A 20,170-nucleotide genomic window follows, 5' to 3' on the forward strand; every position below is an offset into this window, starting at 1 on the left:
TGTACTTCAATAAACCTTACCCACTCACTTGGTAAAAAAAAAAGCAGACACTAATGGCGGGCGTATATTCGCGCCATTTTGAAAATAAGTAGTAGGTAAGTAATCTTTAGACGTCCATTAACTGCATTCGCGCGGTGAGATCTTAGGGCTTTCTTAGACCACTTAAAATATCTAGCGATGTCGAAGCTACGCATAAAGTGTTTAATTCCTGTGTGATATGGACATTTGAGTTCTTTAAACAAATAATCGACGTGAAGTACATTCACTTAGAAATATCCAATAATGCAAACAAAAATGTATAAGCATAATACAATTATCCATCTAATTCATTTACGCGTAGGTGCATCAAACTTAGGAGTTGGTAATGTTATTCTATGCTATTTTAACCTCGTGGTAAGTAATCATCTCTGACGTGCTAACAAAAAAAAGCGTCTTTTTGTTATTTTGTATAAGTAGCTCTACGTATCTAAGTCTTTTGCTTGGAAAATTAAAAAAAACAGAAACACAAAGAAAAAAAGAGGTACCGCTCCTTAACAATACATAGGTAGAGTTAGGATAAGTCTGAAATTCAGTTTCAGTGTGGTATCAAAGTGGCACCTTTTTCATTAGTACCTACTGCAAATGTGAAGAATTTACGGTTACGTGAATAACGTATATTGACTATGTAGACGCGCCGCGCTAAGCTCGCCAGCGCAAATGAATCGATTACTAATAAAATAATCCGAGTCGGGAATCGGTTAAGGTAGGTTTTCAGTTTCAAGGCGTAATGCTAATTTGGAACCCAGACCCGACCCGAAAGAGTTATTTCGTTTTCTTTGTGATTCTAATAAGTATCATAACACAAAAATTAAAAACACGCATTAATATTGGTAGATTGTTATTAATTTAAAGGTTGTAACTAATTAAATACTTTAATAAAATTTGTAAAAATATTGTGTAATTTTTTTTAACACATTTGACATCTTAGAAATGTCTCTTAAGATGTTCACAGTTCAGGTATATTAAACTAGCACATGCCAGAAACATTATCTGCGTAAAATTTCTAATGCTGAAATATCATGTGAGATTATGAATTTTTTGCGCGGTGCATTCTTATTTAAAAAAAGAACCCGAATTAAAATTTCATGATTATAACTCGAAAAATTACAGACTTACATAAAAACTCTCCTCCCTTAACCCACTTAAGAGAAAGTAGAATAGATAAAATCTCGTAGATAAGATAGTTACAGAGAAATATTTTAAATTGGGTATTGTATCTCAAATTTAGGCAATACCATTTATAAAATATGTTACTCTGGGCAATAATCTTATTTATAAAAGTAGGTGCTTTTTCAAACTTGGAATTATCTAATTCACTTTGCTAGCCAATATATACCTGCTACTTTTCTATTTGATATAGCTATCTGACAGATCGTATAAGTAATGTCGATTAGTAGTGAAGACCGTATTTCTTCATTTGACAAGTATTTTTTTGTTAAGAAAATAATTAACACCAATTAGAAATCCAATTAACATGCAGGAATCTAAAGCTTGACAAGATTGCGAAGAATACTTATAAAAGCTCCCCTAAACGGGTGGGAATTTCCGAACGCTCGAAGTTTAGGAAATGTGTTATTAATATACCTACTTATTGCTGTCATGATTTTCTGAAATTTATAATATTCTGAAAGACGCTATCAGCAATAATAAAATCTGTGGCATGAAATGAATGAAAAAAATAGAAGCAATACTAATTAATGTGACCCTGTGGCCAATCAGAACGTTTCCCGCGTAGACCACGGATTATCAACAAAATCTCTTCCATCAAAATTCAAATTTTGATGGAAGAGATTTTGGGATGAAGGGTTGGATGATAAGCGCTATAATTATTCTACTGAATTATTTTATTACATGTTTATGAAATAGATATGAATAGTAAGCACTGGGTTTGAGTTATCAAACTACTAAGTTAGAGGTACCTATGCTTCTTCTTAAAACAGGGCCAATTTGGAATATTCGCCGCTTAAATTTTAGTGGTGTAATGTAGGTTTGTGGGGTTAAGCTATTATAATAAATACTTAAGTTTGGCTACCTATAGACTCTATACCTACTTTATGGTAACTTTCTCTAAAGCTCATGAATACCAAGGAGTTTTTTAAGGAATAAATTAACACGGTAATGTATTAACGAGTGAACTGTTTGACCTTACGTGTCGCATGCGCAGCTTACCCACTAATGATGAGTCGAATAGGTGCTGTGTTGTTTAACAACAATGTTACAGGAATTTGTTGAATTTATTTTATTACGATATATTATATTATTTATAATTGAACGACCAAGCTGATGGTATGTGGAATTTCCTTGTCTTTACTAATATTGTAAATGCAAAAGCGTGTTTGTTTGTTAGTTTGTCGTTCCCTTCCTTCACTTGAATTTTGGCACAGAGTTAGTTGACAGCACGGGGAGTTACTGTGATGTATCAGGGCAAATGTTACGACCGTCAGTTACGAAGACTAGTATATTACTGAAGCTATATAGTGTTAGCGTTATTTAACGTGTTAAGATTAATTACGAGGATTAATTACGTTATTTAACGTGTTAAGATTAATTAATTAATAATGAGGAACTGAAACTGGAGGATACGACAGTTTCTCGAGGAATAACGTTAGATTCTTAACTTCAATGGGGCCCTCATGTAAATAATTTATCGAACAGGCTTAGTTCTGCTGCCTATGCGGTAAAGAAGATACGCCATATGACCGACGTAGAAACTTCTAGACTGGTATATTTTAGTTACTTTCACAGCATTATGCCATAAATGGAATTTTACTTTGGGGTAATGCTGCTGATATTAGCACTATTTTCGTGCTGCAGAAGAGGGCTGTTCGTTCGATCTACAAAATGGGTCCGAGAGAGTCATTGAGAGTAAAATTTAAAGATTTTAAAATAATGACAGTATAGTCAGTACATAGGTATTTGAAAATTTAATGTACGTTCATAAAAACATTTCTAAATTTAAGAAAAAATGTGACTGCAATAATTTAAACATTATAAGTAAGAATAAACTTACAGAGCAATATACTAGGTTACATAAAATTCATAATTCGTTTAAAGGAAATTGACTACTAATTGACATCTTGGAGATGTCTCTTAAAAAGTTCAAAGTTTGTATTAAACGTAAGCTTATAGAAAAGTCCTACTTATTATAGTATAAAGTACTACGTAATCGATAAAAAAGCTTGGGTGTAAATTATTGCTCTAACCAGGTTGCTCTTCTAATAATTTGAAATGACATTGTGAGATGGGGATAACAAAAAAAAAAAAACACCCGGCTAATTTTGTTGTGGGCTTCTTCTTAGGCCAGGACGCGTTTGGAACCCTCGTAGCTTTAGTTTTAAGTTTACGAATGTGGTTATCGCCATCATCTCACTACCGTGTAATTCTTATGTACGCATCAAAAGTGCCACCTATAATATATTTATTCAAGTAGGCCCACTTGAATACATATATTTTTGACTTTGACTTTGACTTACGTTAATGGTATTATTGAAATATATAAAATAATATTATTTAAGATCATTATATGAGGGATGGCGTTTGATTTGTTATTTTCGGATGCTAATGTACCTAATTGTAAAAAAAACCTATTTAAATAAGATTTACAATTATAATTTAGTCAATAATTATTTAACATAGATTATTTAAATAGTTACAACAATAATTTACTAATTTATATTAGCTTGAATATAAATTGTATGTTTGTTTCCTCTTTGGTAAGTATACCGAAAAAAAAAACAATATAATTATGGATGCAGGCGCGAACTCTCACCGTAGTGTGTGTGTGTTTAAATATCACAAAAAAAATATTTGTTCATAATGAAAGAAATGGACATAACAATTAATATAATTACATTTGGCATACCAATAGACTCATTATCGGAAAAACAAGTTTCACGCAACATTAAAAAATTTTTTACAACTGAATTAAATAAATCACCGGAATGAGCCGCTCAGATTTTTATAGTCGAAAGTGTACATTGTCAAACCATAGATAACTTCAGGGTGTCGGTTTTTTTGTAACCGTGTGCGCGCATCGTAAACAATTACTCTCATAATTTTTCCCTAACGCGCCAAAAGCTTCACTTCTAAAAGTTTTCTCTTCAGAAATGACTAAAGAAAAAAGCAAACTTTTTTTTTCAACTGCGTTATCCTCCCTTTGCGTGGGCTAGATGGAAGACAAGTTATTCGGCAAATAACTTTTTATCTCGTGCGTGCAATGCTTTCAATAGCAAATATTGTGAGACGGACATTTTTCATGTCAAATTTGGCACTTTTAGGAAATTTATTATGGCAAAATAAGTATTATAAGGTTTAAAGTTTTTGTTTTTCTTTTTTGTTTTAATTTAATTGTTTTTTTCTTTTTTTGTATAATTTTCGCTTGGTATGTACTTATTTATTCCTAAGCAATTGTGGTTAATGTTATCGTATTATATGTATAACTAAGTTGTGCAAACTTCATTGGTTTATGTGATATAAAAATACGGCATTACTTTTGTTTCCCTTGAAAATAAATAAAAAAATAATAAATAAATGAACTGATAAATAATGACCTAAGGACGTTATTATTGTTATTTTTAAACCTAAATACGCATGGTGGTAGACTGGTAGTACTTCCTCGGATGAGTTTTTCACAACAACCTCTACTACTACTGTGGTTAGTACTTTGCCCTGCCTTTTGGGAGAAACGGGTTCAATGCCCGGCATGCAACTCCAACTTTTCGGAGTTATTCAATATCACTTATTTTATCGCGTAAGTAATACAACGTTACATGATAACTTGCATTTCTGAGTAAAAAATATATCTGCCTAGTTTTTGCGAATTATCATATTAAGTTTTAAGTTTCTTGTTAAGTTTAAGTGTACAGTTAATCAATTTTTAAATTTCCAAAGAAACCTGGCACAGGATTCGAGCCCGGGCCTTTTTCGTAAACATCGGTTTTAATAAAATCCCACAGCACAATCTTTTATTAATGTAAATGTGTGAACATGCATTCTAGCACCGTATTTGCCTTGTCCCATACCCCTCCACTAATTAGTAACCACAGATAACTTCTACAGATTACTTCACTTAGTGTAGAGACACTCTTACAAAACCTCACTCGGTGCCACGCCACGCGGCGACGCTTTTAAAAAAAAAAAGAAAGAAAATATATATCTCTCTCGCTCTCTCTATTGCAAGAGAATATTGCTTATTGTTTTGTATTGTTTGAATTAAAATATTGCTTCAAAGGTGAAGGAAAACATCGTGAGGAAACCTGCATGCCCGAGATATTTTATCAAAAGTGTGTGGAGTTCACCAATCCGCACTGGGCCAGCGTGTTGGACGACGGCCTTAACCCCTTCTCATTGTGGGAGGAGATCTGCCGGTGCAGTGATCTGGCAATAGGTTGATATGAGGATAACGATGATGGTTTTGTACAGAATTAAAGCCTCATCTCTCATGGGAGAGAGGGTTTTAGAGCAAATATTGTTTTAGTACATCCCGTGGATCCAACGCGAGTTGGCGGGCTGCTTTATGGATTATTATCAAATGCCGTTAATAAAAACTGAGACTGACGACGGCTTAACGTGCTCTCCAAGGCACGGGGACGGCTAGCCAGCTTGCGTATTTTTGACCAGCCCTTTCGCAATCGGAATTAGTAATGAAACAATTATACCTACATAACAATTTAAACTGATAAAATAAACAAGAGCTCAGAAGTTAAAAAGAACGTGAAATGAGCACAGAAAAAAATCTCATACTAATATGCAAAAAAAACTCGAATCAGGGTACCAAAAACTCAAGATTAATTCATGAAGGAACGATGCATGCCGGATGGGTTTTTATCACACAGATATTATCATGTATAAATAAATAAGAAATAATTTAGACAACGTGTGAGTGAATGTTTCGGGGTGGCTCGCATGAGGTGTTAGCGTTTAATAAGTGTGTCAACATCTTAAGTTTTTTTAAGTGTCTACCTATTTATAGAGATGTCCAAACCATTTGCATATCGATAAGGTAATATAGAAGTTAAAATCGAAGATGCAAAAATTAAAGTTGATTCAAGATAAGTAAATGTTACTTGTTAATGTATTTTAGTGAGTAGGAAGGGTAGTAAATAGGTAGGAGCTTAGTATCTTAATGTATTTCAAAGGAATTTTAAATCCATTACATAAACACCTCTATTAATACCTATATATTTCTTTATTTACTGCAAAGTAGCCGTTGAGTGTACTCTAACCCTACATGTAATAATTTATGTAGGAGTCTGAGATAAGTGTAGGTAGCGAGGTAACCTGTTTGGTGTAGGGCACTGGGCGGTTATATTAACCAATACCAATCAGTTTCTACGTGTCAACGTACCGGAACGCTAAATCACTTAGCGGCATCTTTGTCGGTAGGGTGGTATCAAGCCTCCCACCAGGCCAGACCAGAGAAATTCTGAAGTTATAAATTCCCAAATTGCTACCATCGGAGTTTGAACCTTGGTCTGTTCGATAAGGTAACTAGTCACGGCTAGTCTCAGACCAGAAGAGAGAAAATTATTTTTCTTGTATACCCCTTAAAATGAGTGACGATCGTAATATGAAGGTTTCCGGAGTAGGTATATCTCCGGAGATTTTCATAGATCCTGACGGAATTTCTATACAGACAGCAACCAATGTATAAAGGCGGGCGGCGTTATGAAACTCATATGCGTTTAATTATAACCGTTCAAAATTACCTAATAATAACAAAATTTTGTATAGTGGCTTATATTAAAATTAAGATATATGGTTTCGAGGATTTTAGATCTACTAAAATTTTAACAATATATTTATAGTATACACGGCGTTTCGAAAGACAGTCCATTTAGTCGGCTCGGTAGCTGGTGGTATTTCTTTTACGGCTCGCTTTACGAGTATCATTATTTTAGCCATTTTAATTGGATACAATTTTGAAAATTAGTTCAGTAGTTTCGAAATGTAACGATTATAAACAAACAAGCCAACCTTTCAATTATTTTTCTGCACGTGATTTTTAAATAATATTTTTTTTTCGCAGCGTTATTAAATGAGTCCCTTTATTACCGTGTTCACCCAACTTTCGTCGCACCAGCGCAAGCGCACGTCTCGGGTCGCAGGAAGTTTACTCGGCACGCGCGCCGTTTCCTCGTTGCCAGGATGTTTTGTGATTCGCCGCTTCGAATTCGGAACGATTTGCTATTTGTGTTGCTAGGGTTCCGTTGTGTCTAGCGGCTTGGTGCCTAGAGCTAGATTATAGCTTTATATTATTAACTCAGTAGTTGCATAGAGGTGTGATAATTTTATCGATATCGACAACTTTGACGGCCGACTGGCGCAGTGGGCAGCGACCCTGCTTTCTAAGTCCAAAATGTTTGTGTGATGGACATGAATGTTTTTCAGTGTCTGGGTGTTTATCTGTATATTATAAGTATTTCTTATGTATTTTATTTATAAAAATATTCTAATGCGACTTAACTATGATAGATTTACTCCCTCCCAGACTTTTTTGTAGGTATTAATGAGTACTTTGATCATGTAGTACATAATTTTTACGTTTCGACAATAGTTTTCTCAGCTCACGCCTAGTAATGAATTTTATAGGCAAAATTTTGCAACTTTGGGTCACATTATGGCAATTTCCTGAAGGATCTCCAGTTTTTTTAAGTAAATTATAGCCTATGTTACTCTGTGATAGTTTAGCTTGCTTTTAGTGAAGAAATAGTTAAAATCGGTCCCGTACTTTCGGAGCTTATATTTTTTTGTTTGAAACAACAAATTATTTCCTCTTTATAATAGTAGTATAGATGCGTTTCTCTCACCACTATAACGGTCAATACTGATCCATACACATATTATAAGTGTGAAAGTGGATATGTTTGCTTATTTATTTGTCATTTGCATTTATATAGCTTGCGTCCTGGAGATGGATAATGGACCTACTTGTCAACAAGTATCAGTTAAATATACTAACTGACTAACAGCTGCATAGTTCCGAATTTACATATAAAATACAATATAATAATATATTCTTCTTCACGAGTGTTTGTCAACCAACTCCTTCTAATCGGCTGGATTGATTTTTGTGTGTTCCAAATTCAAATTCAAAAATTCTTTATTCATGTAGGCCTATCACAGGCACTTATGAAGCTTTCATACATATTTGTTTACATGTGTAAGGGGATGGTGATAACTTCGTTCGCCAACTTAAATCTAGAGCTACGAAGGTTCCAAACGCGCCCTGGTCTAAGAAGAGCCCACAATAAACTTAGCCGGGAATATTTTTTTTTTGCTATCACCATCTTCCAGTAGGGCTGGAGACAAAAATTATATCCCCTGACGACGGACATAATTAACTACCTGCTAAAAGCACGGGAACATTCAATTGGAGAAGTTTACCCCCGTTTATTAATTCACATACTCGTTTATTATTGGGATATTATTTCCACTTGTGCGCCAGTGCTCTGAGAGTTAATAAAGCTGTGGGAGAAGGCAAATTTTTATCCTTTCCCCGGGGAGATAATTGTCCTGCCCATGCTAGCCTTGCTGGGGATATTATCGGGGGATACAATTTTAATCTCCTACTGAGTTTAAAGTTAGTCTGACAAATAAATAAGGCCCCAACATTGTATATTGCGCTTATTTCCTCTGTTCTCATTACTTACACGTGCTGCAAAACATACGCATACTATTCAATAATGACAAGATGGCCGCCAGAGGCAAGTCTTGATCACTTGTGTATCATTATGAAGCGGATGTGAGGAGCAATTGGTGCCCCGTCCGCCATGGGGATGGTCATTTGTCTAATCAATATTAACAAGTAAAAATCAAACGTTTGTCGGACGCTCGCCTGTAGGCTTTGCATGCGGTTACATTTTGCAGGATTTGTCCCATTTGAAGTTATGTTTATTTTGAATAAGCCTTAACGGGTAAGACTTCGAAATTATCGACGAATATATATACTCAGGACGCACGATCCAGCTAAATAGGTATGTCGAATTTTAAGGAAGAGGTGAACCGTCAGATGTGCTGAATTTGGGAAACTCCGTGACATCTTTCCGCCCAAAATATTTCAGTACCTACGGAACGATGCCTTAGGACAGTGTGACCATTGGCGTGCATAGAGTATGCACATGATATAAAATGAAGAAAATCTTCAGTCCGAGTTATAAATACTTAAGGGTAGGCTTTTTATAATTCTTACAATGCCTACACTAAAGTTTTTATAGCTCGTACCTACTAAAGATTTACTTCATGACGGCCGAGTGGCGCAGTGGGCAGCGACCCTGCTTTCTGAGTCCAAGGCCTTTTCGAAGGTTCGATTCCCACAACTGGAAAATGTTCGTGTGATGAACATGAATGTTTTTCAGTGTCTGGGTGTTCTGTATATTATATGTATTTATGTATATTATTCATAAATATATTCAACAGTCATCTTAGTACCCATAACACAAGCTACGCTTACTTTGGGGCTAGATTTTTTATTTTATTTATTCATTTTATATCATCTACATACCCTGTGCATAACTTCTATGCACGCCAATGAGTGTGAGTAGCCAGTGACGAAACGTGGTCGCTGTCTATGGGCTCCATAAGAAGGCGATGGAGAGAGCTATGCCTGGAGTATCTCTACGTGATCTTACCAGAAATGAAGAGATCTGTAGAATAACCAGAGTTACTGATGATCGAGTCGGGAAGCTGAAGTGGCGGGCTGGGCACATAGCTTGGAGCTGATGGACGTTGAGATCCCCGTGTGCTAGAATGGCGAACACGCACCGATAAACGCAGCGTTGTTAGAGCAGCGACGAAATGGGCGGATGACATCAAGCACGTTGCTGGTACCAAACGAGCGCGGTATTTCGAACTCCCTAAAAAAGACCCATGCCCAGCAGTGGACGTTAATTGGTTGACTTGACGACGAGGAGGATGATGATACGTGCCCACTAGAGGGCACGGGTTGCGTCTAACAATGAGATGTGATTTTCTACCGTATTCCACCACGGTCAAGTGTGGATTGATGGAAGACATTGCAACGGGGCGAGTAAAAGACAGTTGCTGGCGCACGACCAGTGGCGTGCATAGAGGGTACACAAGGTATGCAGATGATATAAAATGAAGAAAAACGACAGTAAGATTTATAATAAAACTTAAGTATAGGCATTGTAAGAGTTACAGAAAGCTTACCCTTAAGTATTTATAACTCGTACTGGATATTTTCTTTATATCATCTGCATACCCTGTGCATACCCTCTATGCACGCCACTGCGCCCAACGTATAGGTGTTTTCCTCACCTCGCAAGAACCTGCACTAACTTTCATACTGAGATGTCACACTTTATGATTTATTGAAAAACTTTTAAATTTTTCTCATTCTAGGCTACTTTTATGGAAAAACCAAAACTATAATATAATTATAAAACAAGCAATGTGCCATCTCTTGTTTCAAACGTGTCTCATTGTAAGATGGACCTTAGAAAAAGTAGATCGAAACTGCAACGTTTCCTACTAGATGACGTACAGTCGCTATAAGACTGATGTAAAAGGCACATACTAATTTCGGCATCGACGGTAGGAGAGCCGTAGCTTAATTGGAGAAAGCGCTCAGGCCGCGATTGTCTCAGGGTCGCAGGTTCAAATACTGTCGGTTCCGAAAATTTATATATGCATTTTAAATTTATAAAACCAAAACTATTACTAGAAATCGCTTATATTAATTATTGCTTGCATTGTCTAAATATATAATTATTGTAATCAATTTACGACGCCGACGACGTCATGTAACTTCAAACAATGCCCTATTCTATTTGAAAGGAACTTTTCCAAAGTGCAGTAAAGACCCCCACTTCCGGTTCATTCCCCTGTCGAAATAACGAGTACCTATAAAGTATCTACACCTATCAACGTAAATTGTAAACAATGGACATGAAAATTATAATTTTGGGCACGTGAGAAGTTCTTAAGAGTGGAGATAGCTCATAGCTCATTCCCTGTCGGCAAGACCCAGTTCGATTCCCGCACGTGCCTCTATTTTGCGGAGTTATGTGCGTTTTTATTTTATAGCAATGCTAAAAATCACTTACTTTAGCGGCGAAGGAAAATATCGTGAGAAAACCTGCCTGCCTGCATGCCTGAGAGTCCTCAATAACATTCTTAAAGGCGTGTGAAGTCTTCCAGACCTATGTCCTGTTACAGGACGGTACTACATCATTGTGTCTCCTGTAGTGTGCCGGTACGGGTTGATGCTGATGAAGGTACTCATATAAAAAAATATTACGACCATACACACATCGACATCTAGACCCAAAGTAAGCCTAACTTGTGTTATGGGTACTAGGAACTAACGGAGGATAACTGATGAATAATATATATAACTAATATACTTAAATGCTTTAAAAAATACCGATAGACACTGAAAAACATTAAACTCTTTATGTGTATACCACAACATTAACGTTCATGTTTATCACAGAAACATTTTTTCCGCACAGATTTGGACTCAGAAAGCTGGGTTGCTGTCCACTGCGCCAATCGGCCGTCAGGCTGTCAAATAAAGAACTAAAAGTCGGGTTTAAAAAAAAATATGCGTTGCGCCCAGTCCTTGAGAAAGACTTTAGGCTATTTAAAATAAGCATCGGATTCTTTGGGTAAGTCATCATCATCATCATCATCATCATCATCTCAACCAATTGTCTCAACTTCAGGCACTGGGGGATTTTGGACGAGAAGATGTCACGAAGTTTCCCGAACGCTTGGGTAAGTAGTAGAATCAAATTGTGTGTCAGAAAAATGTATTTATAATTAGTAGTAGTAGTAGCGGAGAAAAGCGCGGGAAAGTCTGTTATAAAATTCCCTTAGTCGTCTCGTACGAATACCGCGGTAAAAGAAGTGCTGGTGACAACTGTATTTCTATCTATCGTCATCATACTGCACACTAAATAATTCTACAACTAAACATAATAATTTTCTAAAAAGGTTTAATTACCTATTCATAATCTGCAGATACACCGGAAAAGATTGTAAACGCATCATATGCAAGCTGCAACTCGCTAACATCAAACATAATAAGATATTCAGTACCCTTAGCTCAAGATTAGTACGCTCGCAACTGTAGAGTGCCATTCGAGTACCGAGAAGCTGGAAGGTTTTAGTAAAAAGGAACGAATTGTCATAATAATAAAGTTCAAATTTGTCTATAGGTTTACAGCTAGTGCTTTCGGCAAAACGATTGCAAAAGAAGAATCGGTAGGATACAATTTGCGTCTCTTACACCAGGAACGCTACAGGGCAGGTTTCCGTCCAGAATGACAAGGGCTTAGGCCGAAGTTCAACTCGCTGGCCGAATGCGGATTGGTGTACTTAAAACTCCTTTAAGAATCATGGACAGCTGTCACGTATGCAGGTTTCCTCAAAATTTTCATTTACTTTGTGCAAAAGATAGTTTCTTTCTTAAAATGCACAATCATATGCTATAGGGAGATAAACGCTCTCAAGGTAGGCCACAAAAAAGAAACATATTTATTGTTCCATACAAAATAATTCAAAGTGTTTGTTTAAGACAACCCTATACTTATATTTAGGGTCGCAGCAGGATTCAGAATAAAAAGATGGTAAAAATAATGTAAATTTATTACATTTTAATTATTATAATATTAAAACTAAACTTATTAACAATGCTCGGTTGATTTGTGGCACGAGCTCCCAAGCCTAGGTCTTACAATTAATTCCTATAGGAAGCGTTGTAAAAAGGTCACGATTCAAAGCTAGCCTCCGGAATAAGTCTTAGAGACAGTAAATACACCTCTAAAGCATGCGAAATAATAATTCGGTTTTCATTTACACGTTGTTTATACTGTGGGACGACGATATAATGTTTCGATATTCAAAAGTGACTCTACGTTTGCGAGTGTGACAATCTTATACTAAAGGCTCAGGCATCAGCTCAGATTTATAACGAGGCGACGCTAAAATTATCATGTCTAATGTTGATACAAGTAATTGTAATGTACGTAATGCAATTGAGACATTAGCATTATTTATACGCTATAAATCCTCGGTGCTATCAACATGCTAGCAATTATGCGGAGCCCTTTATCATAGCATGGTTTGTTTCACTTGAAACCTTCGACATATTAAATTTTAGTATGCGACATAAAGAACGTTGGAATGGATAACATAGGTGTTGTTGTTGTTGTGTACAGTTTTGCTCTCTCAAAATTTTTTTTCAAGTTGGCCTAGTTTACAAGAAACTTCAGTCGGTTTGTCTCTACCACCGGTTCGGAAGGCAGAATCTACCGAAAAGAGACTGCCAGAATCTCAGCAAATCTTTAGATTATTTTTTATCTTGTGAATATATTTAATCGTGTAGTAACCACGATTAATTACATGTGTTTTATTACATTGTTTAAGGTATCATGTTATAGAAGCTTATACCTGTTACACTTGTGGGTATTTACATAACGAGATGGCAGGCGGTTGCATCCGCGCCATGACCACTCAGTTTGGAATACAGCTAAATCGGAACGACAGTGTTTTAAGCCCTTATTGATACCAAAATAACAATACCCATCCCCACAAAGGATTTCTGACTCTTCTACTTTTCTCCGACGATATGCAGATATCACTAATTTAAGTCCGTTTCACAGCTCTGCACGGCTAGCGTGGAAAAAAGCAGATGTCAAAATTTTTCCGCCGCTTCTTTATTTATTTTTATTTATTCTCTTTACTTACACACACATAGCACAGAGAGGCAGAAGCAGAATACAAAAGGCGGCCTTATCGCTTAGTTGCGATATCTGCCAAACAAACTAAGTAAAACAGATTTATTATGCATAAAAAAATACATATACGTGAACAAATAAAATATTATATAACACAAGTGCCTTTTGTTCAAGTTTAGTACGTCTCTTATAAAGGTTGCAAGTGTCATTTATGCAAGTTAGTACGTCTCGTATACAGGTCGCAAGTGTCATTTATGCAAGTTTAGTACATCTCGTATACAGGTCGCAATTGTCATTTATGCAAGTTTAGTACGTCTCGTATACAGGTCGCAAGTGTCATTTATGCAGGTTTAGTACGTCTCGTATACAGGAAGAAAGTGCCATCTATGCAGGTTTAGTACGTCTCGTATAGGGGTCGCGGTACCTTTTATGCATAAACGACACTTGCGACCTGTATATGAGACGTATTAAACGTCTCATATACAGGTCGCAAGTTTAGTACGTCTTGTATTCAGGAAGGAAGTGAATTTCTTGCTACTTTAGTACGTCTCGTATACAGGTTGCGAATGTATTTTATGCATTTTTAGTACGTCTCGTATACAGGTCGCAAGGGTCGATTATACAAGTTAAGTACGTCTAGTATCCAGGAAGGAAGTGAATTTTTTACAAGTTTAGTCGTCTCGTATACAGGTCGCAGGTGTCTTTTATGCAAGTTTAGTCAGTCTCGTATACAGTTCGCAGGTGTCTTTTAAACAAGTGTAGTACGTCTAGTATCCAGGACGGAAGTGAATTTTTTGCAAGTTTAGTACGTCTCGTATACAGGTCGCAGGTGTCTTTTATACAAGTTTAGTACGTCTAGTATCCAGGACGGAAGTGAATTTTTTGCAAGTTTAGTACGTCTCGTATACAGGTCGCAAGTGTCTTTTATGCAAGTTTAGTACGTCTCGTATACAGGTCGCAAGTGTCTTTTATGCAAGTTCAGCACGTCTCGTAAACAGGTCGCTAGTGGCCTTATGTAAGTTTCGTGTGTCTCGTTTAGAGGGTTCAAAAGTGGCGTGCATAGGGTGTCCAAAGTAAGTATGCATAAAGAAGGAAGGAAGGAACAATTTTGCCTAATAAGGTACCTACAATTAAAGCAAATCCTATTAACGCAGCTGAAACGAAAATTTAATTTGTCCCTTATGAGTATCTACCATAATTAAATAAGGAAACATGTAGCTTAGTATACTATCCAGTACTGTACAGTATTCTATCTGATTCGTGCTTAGCTGAATAACTCGGCATTTAAATCGGCCGAGTACGAGTTATTAAAAAAATACCGAGTATTGAACGAGTACTCGGTCCATCGATGATTTCTAACATCATTTCCACAATCCCATAGTTAAGTACCAAGTGGCAAATTCAATTCGTATTTCACTGGCGAATGGCGATACATGGCAATTAACAAGCTCTCTGCCAATAAATCTACAGCAGACTAGATTCAGCTCGCGGCGATTGTAAGTAAATTGTTTTGGTTTCACATTATAATTAGTACTGCTTAAAATACCGAAGTCCCCAGGGATTATTGCCGCTTTGACATTTACTTCAAGGGTTGCTTACTTTTTTAACAAATCTTTTTTAAGCAAACGTACTTACAAAAACATACAATCGAATTGAGAATCTATTCCTTTTTTTATAAATCGGTTGAAAATCACATACTTCCGAAACGTTAAGAGGTCTTCCGGGTAATATTGCCTAACGTCTAGGCTATCCCCGCTTCACGCATATTTTTGATGTGAAACATCTATAGGCGGGGGTATACCTGATTGTTGGCATGGCGACACAGGCCGTGGCGACGCATCGCCACTCTATATGATGGAATATATGTACTAAAAGTATTTGAGTTCTCACGATTTCAAATAATTATTTAAAATTTAAATAATTTTTAATTAAATTTTGTTTTTAATAAAAATTGAATAAACATTATTTTATGGAACAAATTTGTAATGCATTGTCTTTTACGCTATATCTGATTTCTGTCGTAATTTGTTATTTTATGCATATCTTTATATATATACTTAGAAGAGAAAGAGTGTGGGTATGTTCCGTATAGGCTCTGAAACGGCTGGACCGATTTCAATGAAACTTTCAGTGAATTCTCGGATTGACCTGGCGAGTAATCCTGTAAAGTTTGGTGACGATCGGAGCACTCCTATTTAACTCTCAAACTGTCAAATACAGCTTTTATTTACTATGATGATATTCTATTGTTGGGTATACATGGGTGTAGATAATGATCTTCAACCGCTCGAGAAGAAAATAGAAGAGAATGAATACGGAGAGAAATAATTTGATTTGTACGCGACATCGTACTGAAACTCTAAATCGCTAAGCGGCACGTCATTTTCAACGGCCGATTGGCGCAGTGGGCAGCGACCCTGCTTTCTGAGTCTAAGGCCGTGGGTTCGATTCCCACAACTGTTTGCGTGATGAACTCGAATGTTTTTCAGTGTCTGGGTGTTTATCTATATATTATAAGTATTTATGTATGTTATTCTTAAAATTATTCATCAGTTATCTAAGTACCCATAACACAAGCTACGCTTACTCTGGGACTAGATGGCGATGTGCGTATTGTTGTAGTATATTTATTATTATTATTTATTATTATATTGGTAGGTTGGAAACTAGCTGTGGCAGAAAGAAGGCAATTTTTAATTTCCAAATTTCCTCTGGCGGTGTTCGAACCTTGGACCGACGGACACGGGACGTATGTAACTATGTGACGATCAAAAATAGATTTCAAACCATTTCAAAAGAAACCTCGCAATGTTTGTAAGAGCGTTTAGTAATCGTTGTAAACAGTAGCAAGTAAACTCAGTAAACCAAATCAAAGAGAAATGTTAAAACAACATCAAAGTTCAAACGCTCCGGGCGATCAAGGACCCATTAGGTACCTACTCGATTGATAACGGAAACCAAAGAAAAGTTTGCTTTTTTATGTACGCTGTTAGTTAGGTGGAGTGATTGACGGCAGAATTTGTTCTAGTTACGAAATATTACAGCCACGTTGTAGAACGGTTAGTAGTTTTAACTGCGGTTTTCAGGTTGATCATCAACCCATTTCCGGCAGTGGTGTGCATTGGGTTTCTTACCAGGGTATGCATACACCGGGAAAATGGCATAAAACGGCTCAAACTCTCCTCCTATTCGAGTTATAATATCAATGTTAGGGTATGCAGTGCTTTTGCGCATGTATGGAGTGCACGCCACTGACTGCAGGGCACGGGTTACCTCTCAGAATGAGAAGGACTTAGGCCGTCCACCACGCTGGCCAAGTGCGGATTGGAAGATTTTACACGTCGTTGATAGCATTATGTAGAACTCTGATACTAAGAATCTTTATCAGACAATTCTTTGCCCGACCCGGGAATCGAACCCAGTACCTCGTGATCTGCAGCAGAATATACTAACCAGTAGACTAAAGAGGCAGTTCTTGTATCAATATCATTATCGACCAGTCTACTACAGGTTACTGGTCTCCAGAATGAGAACGGTTTAGACCGCTGTCCACCTCGCTGGCCAAGTCCGTATGGGTAGACTTCACACGCAGTGTTCTTAACGGTGTCTTTCTCATTAAGGAGAACTCAGGGGCAGGTTTCTTCGAGATGTTTTCCATCACCGTTTAAAGCAAGTGATATTTAAATTGCTTAAAAAAAACATTTTGATGACCTTCTTGGCACAACAGTGAGCGCTGTGAAAGTAAATAAGGAGGTCCCGGGTTTGATTCCTGGCAGAGTCAATTTGGGAATTTTTAATATCTTAATTTTCTCCAGTCTGGTCTGGTGGGAGTATGAGACTGTAATAGCTGAGATTGTCGTACTTTATTTGTTTATTTATATAAATCTATGCAATTTACTTCGCTGCTCCCACGTTTTTTGCAAGAAAAGTGAATATTTTCTAGGTGTTCCACTCTTTACCTCTAAAGCTGTAAAATGTGATAACTGAAAATTAATTAGACGTTTAACAGTCCAGTGAGTAATAACCGGACTAGTTTCGCTTTTGTGTTTAACAAGAAAGGTGTGAAATGGATCCGTTACTTCCTATCCCATCGAAATTGGTGTTAACATGAGTGTTTAATTAGGCATACTGTGTGGGTAAACTGACCTAGTTGCGCCAATATTAGACTATCTTTATATATGTACAGAATTAACTTTAGTCTACCCGTCACCATCATATTTTTTAATCCACTTAAAGTTAGCCCTTGACTGCAGTGGCGTGCATAGAGGGTATGCACAGGGTTTGCAGATGATGTAATATTAAGAAACACTCCAGTACGAGTTTTAAAACACATAAGAATAGGCATTGTAAGAGTTATAAGAAGCCTATCTTTAAGTAATTATAACTCCTACTGGACATTTTCTTCATTTTCTATCATCTGCATACCCTAAATTACATAGATTTATATAAATAAACAAATAAAGTACGACAATACACACATGGCCATCTAGCCCCAAAGTAAGCGTAGCCTGTTTGATGGGTAATAAGATAGCTGATGATTATTTTCATGAATAATATACACATACATACTTATAATATACAGATAAACACCCAGACTCTGAAAAACATTCATGTTCATCACACAAACATTTTTCCAGTTATGGGAATCGAACCCACGGCCGGGTCTCAAAGCCGGGTCGCTGCCCTCTGCGCCAACCGGCTCTCAATTCAATGAAAATTAAAAATTCAAAGGATTCGCTCGGATGTAGCCACGCGCCTACGTTTTGAGTATCTTATTTCTAGTCACTAAGCGAAGACAGCTATCATTCACAGCAAAAGTTTTGGAGGCAGATCCGTCTTAAGTTCTTTTTGTGTCAGTGCTGTGTTCTGGTCTGAAGGGCGTTGCCTGTGTAATTACAAACACCTCCTACGCCGCTGGTTGACGGACACAGGGTAGCACTTTGTACGACGCTTTTCTGGCTGACCCTGTGTAGCTCTGTTCATAGGCGTTTGTTCTCCAGTTACCAACAGGTTCATATTATCATAGAATAAAAACGAAGGCTGATCGCACATTGGCACATTGCAGTACTACTATATTGAGAAAAAAATAGGTTAAAAGTATAGTATGTCACTGTCACTGTCAATCAATCAATCAATCAATCACACACACAAGCACACAAGAAAAAAATAAAATAAAAGAGAACAAAGGTACAAGTCAATTAAGTTTAAGTTTGTGTTTTAGTGATTTCTACCAGGCAACCATTATGAGGAATTGGCTCACATATGAATCCTTTTAGCGGTGCGCAAAACTCTAAGAATATACATAAATATTAATATTTACAAAAACAGTACACATATAAAATAAAAAAGAATACAATATGGTAAAATAAAATCACTGTTGCGATAAAAGATGATGATGTTGTTGAATATCACAAGTGTACAAGTGATACATGCTACTGATGTGATATCCTATCCCTCCTATGTATCCCTGGTACATCTGAAGTGGAAACGCATCCTAAGAATATACCGCGAGGGATGTCGTTAAGGCCACAATTGATTAGTGCGAGAAAATCTCGTAATGCCACGTCACGGGACCTTTATTAAGTACCATCATTGGTCTACAATACGAGAGGTACAATTGAATAACGATTTTAATGCCCACGGTGTACAGGGGTTTGAGTTTGGTGATGGGAGCATTTATTTTTGTTTGTTTATCGATGTTTTTTTGAAGTGAATCTTGTTAGGCACCGATTCATTAATAAAATGTATGTATGTAATCGATATTAAAATAAGGAATTACTTTTAGGCAAATTTTGTAACATGAGAAATAGGGAGAAATAATAGATCTCTACATGTTTATAGCGCAGTGGCGCAGTTCGAATCCCACAACTCTAACTTTTCTAAGTTATTTGCGTTTTAAGTAATTAAAAAATATTCGACGGTAAAGGAAAACATCGTGAGGAAACCTGGATGCCTGAGAGTTCCACATAATGTTCTCAGAGGTATGTGGAGTCCAACAATTTACTGGGCCAACGTGGTGGACTGCTTTACCTCTTCTCATTGTGGGAGGAGACCCGTGCCCTGTAGTGGGCCTTTTATTATTTTTATTAGATATCATCATGTCGACCCATTACCATGAGTTGATATGATGATGAAATAAAAATCGTATACGTACTATAAATTATATAATTATTTGAATTTGTTTATACTTTGAAAGATTTGCAAACGTTACCAACTTGAGGCCATGCCACGTTTGATACGAAAAGTAACGACATCTCAAATTAAAAGTAGGTTACCTCCTAATTCGACAGTTGCTTGTTTTTTGGCGACTAATGCTATCTTCTTATCTCGGTCAATTCTCAATCGACTAATCATTTACAATTAGTATATAGTATTTGTAAAGCTTCTTGTGACAGAATTCGTCTGAGGAAACCTACATGCCTGAGAAT

The sequence above is a fragment of the Pararge aegeria genome, chromosome 22 (assembly GCF_905163445.1).
Source record: "Pararge aegeria chromosome 22, ilParAegt1.1, whole genome shotgun sequence".
NCBI lineage: Eukaryota > Metazoa > Arthropoda > Insecta > Lepidoptera > Nymphalidae > Pararge > Pararge aegeria.